Genomic DNA, 12,207 nt, shown 5'->3' with positions numbered 1-12,207 from the left:
CAGCGGGGGGGTTGTCCTGCGGCCCCCAAAAGCCATTAGCAAGGCAGTAATAATGTCCTTTATTTAATCATAGCCATGTCATATGTGCTGTTTGTGGATGTGATTGGCTGCACGTTCCTTCCCAACCCGGCTCATGCTGACGGCTGCTTATGGCAGTTGGGGCTGTTGATTTTGGTTTTCAGCTCGCTCTTTGCTCCGAGGCCCCATCCTATAGAAGGGGCTGTTGTTTTCTCTCCTCAGCTCCTGGTGGCCTCAGATATATAAGGGAGTTTCTTTGGCTCTGTTTGCTCTTGGCAGAAGAAGAGAAGCTCGAGGTGAATGGGGCAGACCCAGTTTATGCAGGAAATGTCTGCACAGTGCCCCCCACCCTGCTACAAGCGCCTGAGCTCCCCAGATGCAAGTTGCTCAACCTGAACTGGGCTGGTAGTGCTCTTTGTACCAGGCCAGGCTCTGCTTGGTTGGGTTTATGGGAGCCACAACCATCAGTCCCCATCACAACCCAGCTCTGAATATCCGTGTGCACACCCCGTGTCCCGATTTCCCAACCAAAAAGAAATCTGGGAACTGGGCAAGGTTCAAGTCTTAGGAAAAAACAAAACCAAACCCCCTTGCAGCAGATGCTGGCTGATGGATAGAAGGCTTGTTCTGGATTAGTTGCCCACAAGCAAGAAAAGCTATTTTGAGCCAGAGGCTGGGCATGTTTGAGCTAATCCCAGGTGAAAGCTGATTAAGGGCTTGGAGGGGAGATTTGGAGCAGGTCTTGGTGGCACAAGGAGCCCGGCTGTGCCCCCAGCTGCACCCCTGGCAAAACCACCCCGCGCATCAATGATTAACGGGAGGCAAAGCTCAGACCTGCACTTCCCAAGGTGTCGGAGGGGATTTAATTGCACAAACTCTCGCCAAAGTCCACGGAGCTTGACCTTTGACAAGTTTTGGCACCAAAATGCCGTGGAGGGGAGAGCTCTATGTTTGTTTCCAGGCTGATGAGCAAAGGCATCGCAGAGGCACCTGCATTAGTGCTTCAGCATTAGTGCTTCAGCAATGGGTTACTCCGATCAGCAATGTGGCAACGAGTGACTTTGCCCTGTCTGTGTCCAAGGAAAACATTTAGATTTTGGCCACTGTTTTCAGGGTCTTGTAAACCTCTTTCTATGGGAGACATGAGCCCCAGCCTGGGTTAGCTCTGCTTCATGATGCAGGCACCTGATGTGGGCAGTGCCCTTGCCAGGGACCACGGGGCACAGGTTTTAGGTGGGATCTCGAGAGTGCACCAACCATTGAACTTGCAGTGCAGATACAGCTTTCCTTGGAGGAGGTTCCATGGCTCATTCCTGTAGGTTTCTCTCCTCTGCTTTGCTGCAGGTTGGGCCCTCCTGAGCTAAGTACTTGATTTTTATCTGCCTTGCCCCCTTGCCAAGTGGCTGCACATCCCCATCCAACAGCAGCCCCTTGTCTGAGGCTCGCAGCTTTGCCAAACCACAGCCCAGCAAACCGACACTGGGCCTTGTGCATCACAGTGCACAAAACCACAGGGCTTCCTATATACATAAATGCTGAATTCTTCACCTATACCGTGCCTGGCACAGCCAAACACGACTGAGCGTCTCCTCCAGCTGGGTAAATATTAAGCAGGCTGGGGCTGACTGCAGACGTGCTTCAGCAAACAGCATTAGGTGTAAACAGAATGTAATCTCCTTTCCAGAAAAATATTTAGTTACTTCTCTGGCCACTCTTGAACTGAAAACACACTTGGAGCAGCTTGTCAGGAGCTGCTTACATTTGATTTTTTCCCTCATTTCCCTCCACCCCGCTGCAGCAGCACTGAGCTCCCAGAACATGTGTCGGTTCCTTGAGGAGCTGCTGCACCTCCACAGTCGCAGCATTATAAAGTCTGTGGTGTTTTTAAAGACCCTGTTTCAGGTGTTTATGTGCTCTTGCACATAAATCACACCTCAGACTATGAACTTCTGTATCTATTCATGGGCTCTCAGCATTCAAAATATTTCTGATGCCTGGACCTTGCCAAGAGCCCCAAAGCACATCCTCCTACCTCCCTCCTCCAAGCCCATCCATCCCCAAACCTCCACCCCAAATTTAGCCTCTGCATGAGGGGCACCGAGCCCCGGCCTTGTCCCAGGAATTAGTGCATTTTCCGCCCAGCACCAAAGCAAAGACCCAGGGGAGCTCTGTGTGTAAACTGTCGCATGCACATATTTGCATATATCTGAATGCAACAGGAAAGCTGGGAGCAGTGTTTCTATTTAATGATGCTCAAGCAGCTCTGTTGTCCGCATGCAGCTCGGTGCTGGGGTTCAGCTGTGCCGGCAGTGAGTGGGTCTCAGGGTCCTGGTGGCTGGGGTGAGGAGGGGAGCACAGCTCCTGAGTCAGTCCCAGGGCTGAGCCATACCCTCCAGCACTGATGGCACCACTTCTGTCCAGATTGAAGGGAAATGAAGATCAGTCCTCGGAGGCCAGGGAGGTCTCGGGTTTGCCATTTTTCCCTCATAACTTGTTTTTTTTAGCAGATGTTTTTTACTTTTAGTTCCTCACGAAGGCAGCAGGTACTCGAAATCCCTTCCCTATCCCAGTGTCCTCATCACCTGAGCAGGCAAAAGACGAGAGGAAGGGCACTGCCAGCTCAGGATGAGTGTCGGTGGCTGGCAAAGGCACAGAAGGGCTCTGGAGGGGAAACGTGCACCAAGCTGGTTTGGTCATCACTTCAGCTTAAAATCAGAGCAGCTCAGAGCTCAGCCCCATCTCGCTCCCTTCCGTTTTCGGAATTGTCTTTCTTAACTCATTTTGCTGTGTTACATCTTCATTTCCTGTATTTGCATTTCCTTATTGGGAAAATCTTTTCTATTTTCCTCTCCTGTCACTGCCTTACTGTGGTGGGGGAGAGTTTCCCGGGGTGCAGGGAGAGCCAGGCCAGCAAATTGGGAAGTGAAAACTGCAGAGATTCATTTGCTGGGTATTTGCAGCTGCTCATGAAAACATTCCTACTGGTATCAGGGACAATAAAGCTGGCTGAGACCGGCTGCTCCGGAGAGAACATGAAACCTGCCTCTTGATCAGCTGTGAAATCCGAGTGATGTTACGTTGTGAGGCGCTGCCCTCAGTGTGTTGTACCCTGCTGGTCCGGGTGAGATCCCCAGCTCCTTGTGGGACCCCAGGGGCTGCAACACCACAGGGCTGCGAGTGAATACAAGCAGAATAGGAGTCCTCTGTGTAATATGGATATTGCAGGAGGGGGAAGCTCTGCCTGTGGGCAAAGGGAACCGTTTTAATAACATCAATGAGAAACAAGGGCTCCTTTCACTGAAATAACCTGAACTTGGAGGTGCTGCAGTGGCTGCACCTCTTTAACGCTGCCGTCACTGCCACTGCTGTTCTCCGCTTTGAACAGGGGGTTCCTTGGCTGCCCAGGGTGCTTGGTATCCTTCAAGATAAATCCTCTGCTGCAATCAGCCTCTCAGCATCCGTCAAACTTAGTATTTTGCAGGCTGTTCCTGTATGGTTATGACCATGTATTTGTAAATGGGGTGTCTTTTTGCCAGCTGTTGTGGCTGCATTTTCCTCCTCCGTGGCAGGAGGAGCAGGCACACGATGGGGCACAAATGGAACCCCCTTCCTTGCAGAGCTCTGCCTGTGCACACACACGGGCTGTGTGTGACCTGCCCCGTAGCCCCAGCCGCTGAGTTATCCTATTGCTGGATAGAGATTGCTTTAGCTGGGGATGACGCTGGACTCCTGTGCTGGCAAAGTGAGAGTTACACAATGGTGCTGATGGCAACACCATTGTTCCCCAGGGCCATGACCAGGGAGTCATTCAGCTTTGCTTTAGCCATGGGGCATGTGGGGATGGCCCGTAGCATCTCAGGGACCTCCTCAGTGCAGCACAAGGGATGCCCCAGGCTTCTCTTACATGAATGAGCCATACCCTCGGGTTTTGGGTGGCATGGAAGATTGATTTCTTGATTAAAGTCTGACGTGTGGTATAATTAAGGAAATCCTCCCAGTTCAGAAAGTCATTAGGAGATGATTAATTGGGATGAGGCTGGGAGCTGCCTCCTGTGGAGGAAGGAGCCTGCGCATGGCTGCTGCAGCCCAAGGACCATGGCGTGGCTGGGTTGCTGGCAGACACCAGGCAAAGCCTGGGCTCCCTCTGCAAACCAGCCTGGCAAGTGGTATTTGAGATCCCTTTTTACACTGTGGCCATTAGCAGATTAAGGCCTTTCACTTCAAAACATTTCATTAAATGAAATGGTCACACTTCTGCTGCAGAAAGCCAGGGCTGGCAGATCCTTTAAGAGGTGATCCATCCCACACTGCTGCCTGTGGTGGGATCCAGCTCCCCCGGCACCATGGCCATCCTGACACCCCTTAGACACCCATAATGCGGTCCCAACCGGAACACGTGGCTTCTTTTCCCTGATAATCTCTCCAGTTCTTGCATTTGTTTTATTTGTGAGAAGAGCAGAGGCAGCAGCTCGTTGGCTTGCAGAGAGATGACAGGTTAATAAGGGACATATGAAGCTGAGGCTTAGGGGCTGGTGTCTGCATCACAAACTAGTTTTATTCTTGAAATGGTAATTGAATTCTAAATTGTAGGTCTGTCAAATAGGCTGTGTGAGAAGATCAATTCACAATAGACAGAGGGGACCATGTTTCAAGACAGAAAAAAGAATTGGAGAAAATCAGTAATTCAGCCTGTCGGGGTGCACCAGCGAGAGTTATTAATGCATAATAATAACTAACACATCATGTCTGATGAGCTTTGCCTGTGAAAATTATTATGGATGGAGGAAATTTTGGTTGCACAGCTGCTTCAGTGCGTTGTTTGTAGAGTTCAGCTACACTTGATATTGAGATGTAGTTTAGGCCCAATTGTTGAGTACTGAATGGGGGAAAAACGTCATTCTGCATTTCAGTAATAAGAGTTTTCTTTTTTTTTCTTCCCTTTTCCCCCCGCTTTCTTTGAGAGGGCGAGTGGGGCCTGGAGAGCTGGAGAAGTGCCCGAGTAAGGTGCTCGTAGGGCTGGGGAGCTGAGGCACCTCCCGGTGTAGCTTTTTTGTCATGGCCACACTGAAATTGTGTTTAGATGGTTCTAAGTAATGGGCTTAACAAGATGTGAGCACCCCCAGATCTTCCCTTTCCCTTCCACAGCACCCTGCAAAGAGCACTAAATGGTGCTTGGAGCCCTGGGTGCAGCTGATCTGTCCCAGGGACTGATTGCAGCTTGCTGATTGACCTCCTCCTTGGGTGGAGGTTGCCCTGCCTTGCCAGTCCAGCCTCCCTTGTGCCCTATTGGGTTGTTTTCCTGTGTAAGTTGAGGAAAAGGAAAAAAGTTAACTACTAGAGAGTAAAATTAAATCTACCATGAAAATTCATGATCCCAGCAAACAGTAACTGCATTACATCTGCAGTCTCATCTTGCCCAAAGGAGAATGCAGTCTGGATGCTGCTGGTCGTGCTCTCAGGATGAAGCCCATGTACACATTGTAAGAGGCAGATTTTTAGCAAGCTACTGGGGCTCTGGTTTCCACATCTTGTGACATGGCATTAAACGTTATTGCTGTGGGTGCCTGGGGTTGTTGTGCTTAGGGGGGGTTCCTTCCTTCCTGCAGCAGTGGGGAGGGAGTGGGTCTGTGCCTGTGTGTTTGCAATGGAATGAGCTTGCCCAATATCCAATATTATTTGAAAAAGAGGGGTCTCCATCATCTTACTCATGACAAGGAGCTCTCCACATGTTTCTGTGCAACCGGTAAATCAAATCCACTGAATCTATCATCATCACTTGCTCCTCCACCAGAGCTGGTGTGCAACCGCCTCAGCAGCTCCTGTGTGTTGTTTCTATCACTGTGGACCCTTGCAACCCTCCAGGCACCTCCTTGCAAGCCACTCGCACCAAGGGCACTTCGCAGGATGGATCTGGTGCTGGAATGGCTTTATTTCAGAAAGCGAGCGTGAGATCAAGTGGCTCCAGGAGGTCTCCCACTGCCTCTGTTCCTATTTGCTGTCTGTCACGCAGCAGCGGGTTGGAAGACAGTGGTTTATGACCAGTTAATACAATCAGGAGAGCATCACTCGGCAATTCCCACTGCTTTTTGCTGCTCGGTACAAAATGTCCTGGACCAGATGGAATTCTGCCCTGAAGCATTTGGAGAAGCAAAGGCATTGCTGGAGGACAGTGAGTCGTCTGGTGCTGCCCAGCTCCAGTGGGGAGAGAGAGGAGGAGCCGGTGAGGCTGCTTATCGCAGGCTGCTGTTTGATTCCTGAAGGAACAGGTTGTTTGAAGGGCTGCAACTGTCCTGCTCTATCCTCACACATGCTGGGTGTACACCACACCTTCCCCACACAAATCCTCCCCAAATCTAGGCAGGAAGCCTGTGCCTGAGGAGCTACTGGGTGAGCGATGTGGAGTCCTCTGGTTTGGGATTGCTCTTGGGTTTCTAAGGACAGGGTTTATCCCACCGGGTGAGGAGAGCCCCCAAAGAGCTGTGATGGATGATGCTCCCCTCTGAGATGCTCTGAGGCTGGTTAAGGCAGCAGGCACGGGGCAGAAAGGGATTTCTCTGCTGTCTGCTGGGCCTTGTGCCTCTGAAAGCTTTAAATATATATACATAAACCCTGCATTTTCTGATTGCTCTTTCAGAGATAAATAAGGCTGGGAATGGAAAGCAACCGTGTGGCCAGTTTGCTGATCAATTGCAACATGGAGAAAGGTGCCTTTTGACCTCATGTTGCATCTTAAGTACATGCTGGAAGGAGAGACCTGAGAACAAAATTACAGTAATCAGTGCAAGATGTGACCAAAGAAACCCTGCAGCAAAAAGCTTGCTAAAGAATCCCTTGAATCGCAAGTATGTGGGTGGCCACTGAAGAAAGGGGGGAAATATGACAAATTTTTGGTGGTTCTGTTTGTTTTGGTTTTTTTAAACAGAAGATAAACCAGAATCCAACTGCATCCCCCTGCACTCACCAAGTGGTTTAAAATCCATGGCACACGGTGAGCTGAGCCAGTGCAGAGCCCCATGCTGTGAGGTGTGGAACCAACAATCAATAATTCCCTTTCTTTAAAGCCATTATGAACCATTTTACTGGAGTGTACTGCTGCATCTCAATTAAACATCACAAAGTGCAGGGGAAGGGGAGGAAAAAAAAGAGATTTTTAAATCCCCATCAGCAAAGTGATTCACCCAGGGTTTGCTCTGTGACGGAGCAGATTTAAATGGGGTGAATGGTGGATTCAGGTGGCAAAGCAGCTGGAAAGAAGCTGAGGGCTGGTGGTGCCAGGGAGGAGCAGGATGGAGCACTGCAGTACCACTGAGAGATTAAACTTGAACCCATGTGCTTGCAAAAGGACCTAATCCCAGATGCAGCCTGCATTCTCAAAGTCATGATGTTCTGCTTCAGGGTGTAGAGAATAGTATTTCTGAGATTTTTTCCAAATTAAGGGACATAGCAGCAGAAGGCCTGAATATCTCCTTGGCTTTTTGCTGCCTTTTGCCTGATCTTGGAATACTACTCCAGAGTCTTGTGTCTTTAAGCCAGGAAACCAGGACTTTACATAAATGCTGAGAGACACCCACCTTACAGGACAGTAGAAACTGGATGTTTGATAAAGGTGTTTTGTACATAGTGAAAAAAGCTGTGTTGGAGGTAGGTGTCTACCTTGTCCAGGCTAGGATGGCTCCAGCCTTGAGTTGCCAAGGACTCAGGAGCTTCAGGTTCTACCTGGGCTGTTTAATGGTGGGTCTAGATAGGGCACAAAGGTCTACAGCACAAAAGGTAGCTAATGCTCACCCAACCACGGCAGTGAGACAAGGATGTATTTTCAGGCATCAACGGTACTCCGAGGTTCATACACTCGGTTGTGCTAAATACTAAGATTCTTACCCCAAAAACCCCTACAGTCTAACCAGTTCAAGAACTCCCCTAGTGCCAATGTACATATGCAGGGAACAGAGTGCACAGCATCAGCTGTCGGGGAGTAATCTAGTTCAAACACAGCAAAACATACAGTTCTTATGCTGAACTCATTAAATCTTTGGCTAAGCTAAAAAAGCAGAGTGAATAATATTTTTAATATGCTCAAGAAATCCTCCATGTCAGATAAGATCAGGAGAAGCCATTAGTGAGGATGGACAGGGATTCTTCTCCAGACAAAGGCTGATACTGAGTAATTGCAAGTCTATAAATAGAGCATTTGCTTTAAAAACTCAATAACTTACCCAGCATCTGAGGAAGCATCAGAACTTAGTGTTTAATGTAAAGGTAGATGGATTGAAAATAATTAGGACCCTTAACAGTTTCACGCTTACTTTTCTAATCTACATTGTACTTGAGCCATTATATATTTAATGGGTTTGTTCTGCACTAATGGGAATGATATCACCAAATTCCATTTAAACTTGGAGACCAGCCTTTACCAGCTTTGTACTTTGGAATTAAAGTTTAGAGAGGAGGCTTTTTCCGAATAGGCTCCCTTTTATTTTTCATAACAGCCTAAAATCTGCTTGCTTTACAGATTATTTCTTTTTTCTTCACCAAATTGCAGAAAACCCCCTGTAACTTACTAAAATACCTAACACAGAGAATTAGTGCAGGTTTTTATCAGCTCCTAACAGCAGAAGAGCATTTGAGTGACTCTCAAATACCAGTTAACCCTCAAAACACCATGGGAGTCCACAAGTGTTTCAATAACAACTTTATGGGGAGCAAAAAGAGGTGGGTTGACTTGCTCACCAACCCATGAGTCTGTCTCCAAGTACCTTCCCAGATTAGCTGTTAGTCAACCAGCAACACGTCTCCTTCATTTAATATTGTGCTATAAATCCCAGTCTTCCCTTCAAAGAAGCGAGTCCATGCTGGGCTTGTAGTCGTCCTTGCTAGTAATGGACTCAAGCTGCAAAATTTGGATTCACAGCTCAGCGCTGTTTGGATTTAGGATTTTAACTTGCCCGTTGTAGAAATAAGAAACAGATGGGATTTGCAGGCCTGTTTGGACTCCACACTTCTCATAAGGTCAGTGTTGCTTAAGTCAAGTCAGATTTTAAGTCAGATTCATTTCTGCCTCTGCCTGCCTGCCTGTTGCACTAATGGTGCACACCAGCACAAAGTATCCCCGGAGCTGAAATCCTTAAATCACTAAGGATATTTTCTGTGTCTCAGAAAATAAATATTACCACTGGTTCTGCAAGTGATGTGAAATTAGTGGCAATTGGGAATGTTTGTAGTCAGAGCCAGAAAGGTCCTCGACATGCACACATCAAAGTTCCCATCTTTTTAGAACTTTATAGCTGAAGACTGTACAATATTTCTTTTTCATCTAATAATGGTTCTGTGGGACACATGGAAGGGCAGGGCTTGATATATTCTTAGCAATTTACACCAAAAAAGCAGCTTGCTTCAGTTTATTGCAACTCTGCTCCTTGAGGCAGACCTGGCAGATGGATCCTGCCAGGATGGCTTTCCAAAGGAAGCTGGGGCTTTGTCATCATTTCATTTCAGATGGAGTCTAGGTATCTTCCATTTGGAAGCATCGTTTCAGCTGAACAAATTACTAAATTTAGTATTGAAATAACAGGCTCAAACTACATTTTGAAGGTCAGATTAGAGTATCTAATAGTCCCGTCTGGCTTTCAAATCTAAATACCATTTAAAATAAGGCTGTTGAGCAAGTTACTGCCTCCAGTGGTGTACAGCTATCCATGGTTGGCTTGTTCTTGTGTGTCACTCATCAGCAGCACAGAAATTCTGCCATCCTTGGAAAGGAGGATTTCACTTGTTCCTGATGGCTCCTGATGTGGAGATGGCTTTAGCTGGAAGAAGGGATTTACAAAAGCATAGCGTTAAAGATTCACAGATGGGTGTTGTCTCAAATGCTGTGCAACTAACATACATACCAATAGACTGGCAAATCATGAGCAAGATAAATAAGGTGCTGTTCACAGGGTGTCTATTCAACAGGCCTGCTGCTTTTGTCGTGGATGCACAAAACTGAAGTATCTAGTAAGAAAACACTTTAAAACTGGTTGAGCCTGACTGTCAGACCAGCTGAGACAAGGGCAGTGCCTGGGGACACAGCAGCTATGATGCTGCAGGGAATAAAGAGCTAAGGAGGGCAAATGCTTGGTCTATAAAGGCCTCCAGCCTAATGTAGGATTAGTGGAAAGAAAATGGACTGCACATTAAAATTCATGAAGGAGTACAATTTAAGATCCGTGAATAACAGGGACACAATTATGCAGGGGATTTGGTTTTGTTTTTGTTTTTCCAGAGCTGGTGGAAGGAATGAAGTCATTACCAGGACTTGTGAGGCTGCTGCGTGCTCTGCCCTTGTTGCGGGATGCTGTGGACATCCACAGTTGATGATATCGAAGCGCTAAACACAGGGACCAGAGGAAATTGGGAAATGTGACCTCTGGTCTGTAGGTTCACATTAAAAATACACAAGTTGGTTTTTTGGTGGTCTGTGTGATAGGTCTGTCTCCTTGCCCTTGGATCTCAGGGCTGAGCCTCTGGTAAGGAGACGCTTCAGTGCTGGTTAGGTCTAGCCAGACCTCTTAACCTGGGGATGTGGCGCTTGGGCATCTCTCACTTCAAACACCCTCTGTGACACATGTAACCTTGGCCAAGTCACTTGATCTGGTGCCCAGCTCTCCCCTACAGAACAAGCTGACCCCAGACAGGGGGATGTAAGAGATGAGGTTGTTACTAATATGGGAGGTGTGACAGCATTGGTGGAAAGGGATGGGAGAATTTCATACTTGCTTTTTTTTCTTGTTAATTAAGCTACATGAATCTCAGGTCCTTCAAAATGAGTCAGTGGAAGGAAATTACCCTGTAACCACCAGTAAGCCCTTAACTGCAGTGTGTGGTGAGGGTGATGGGAAGGGGAGGGATGCAGTGGGTGTCTCCACCACCATCTAATTCTGGGAGAGGATCGAGGAGATCTAGCTTTTCTTAATGACTTATCATGAGAACTTTTCATGCCAGGGGTTAATTCTTCACCCATGCTTCCCTCCGTGAGGGCAGAGGCTGGGAAAGCAGTCAGCTGCTTTTATTATCGGCTCTTAATACAGAACAAGAGAGTAGTATTTTGTCCTAGATTTAACAGTTGGGGAAATAAAACTACTCTGGGTAGAAGGAGATGCTGTCACATACAAGAGGACAATGCCAGGATAGTTTAGGACATCTGCTTATTTTACAGTCACAGAAATACATTTAAATCACAGCCATGGTACACTCTAATGGGAATGTAGAGCCTAAGTGAATTATTGAATATTTTGTACATTTGATAAGGAAGTCAGAAGAGAAATTATGTATAACATACAAAAATAGATTAGAAGCCTCCCATGGGTTGTAACAGAAGTGTGAGCATGAGAAGGTCTTAAAATAGCCATCAGCTTTCACAACTGTAGGTATAAAAGGCCTTGAATTAGTGAAATACTTCAGCTGGAGATCCAGAGAGATGGGTCTCGTCCAAGTCTGGATGTTTTTGCCTTGATGGCTCTCAGTAGCTGGGGTGTCTGCTAACTGCCTGTAAGTAGCTTCATCTTCTGAGGTGAGTGGGGGAAGAAATGTTCCAATTTAACATGAAAATCTCAGGCACCATTTAGAGATTGAGGTATTCTCCAATCCAACCTACCCCAGTCTCCGGGGAGTCTGTTCCCATGCCATTCTGCATGTGTATTTCTGTACAGATAATTTCGGTGATTCCAAGAGCTGCTTTAGGATGGCTTTTTTTAAATCCCAGAGAGTGCACATCTTCAGCAGTGGCTTTGTACAGGCGTCACTGAATTGTTTCCAATATTCAGCTCCTCACCTGTCTGGTTAGTGAGTACGGGCTGACGGATGGAATGACCGTGCTCTGTGTGAGAATGCAAAGAGCCGAGCCAAAGCCTAATCCTCCCACCAGCCTGTGACCTTCTCATTCAGACTTGCACCTGGCAGGACCAGCAATCATTCATGTACGTGGTCTCAGAAACAGCTGCGGAGCTGACACTGCAGTTAAATTTAAAAAGGGTGATGCAGGTGGATGTGTGAGGGTGGTAAATTAACAAAATCAACTGCTAGTCTGTCATAGAAAGGCTTGAAAGTAAAAATCCAAACCCAGGCCTTTGAGAGTAACATTTCAGGCTTGCAGTGAGCATGCCAGCTCTCTTCTACTGAAGACAGTAAGATTTGTGCAGAAATGTTTGCAGA

The sequence above is a fragment of the Nestor notabilis genome, unplaced genomic scaffold (genome assembly GCF_000696875.1).
Source record: "Nestor notabilis isolate BGI_N333 unplaced genomic scaffold, ASM69687v1 scaffold16043, whole genome shotgun sequence".
Classification (NCBI taxonomy): Eukaryota; Metazoa; Chordata; class Aves; order Psittaciformes; family Psittacidae; genus Nestor; species Nestor notabilis.
The sequence above is the reverse complement of the archived record's forward strand: the minus strand, read 5'-3'. Positions refer to the sequence as shown.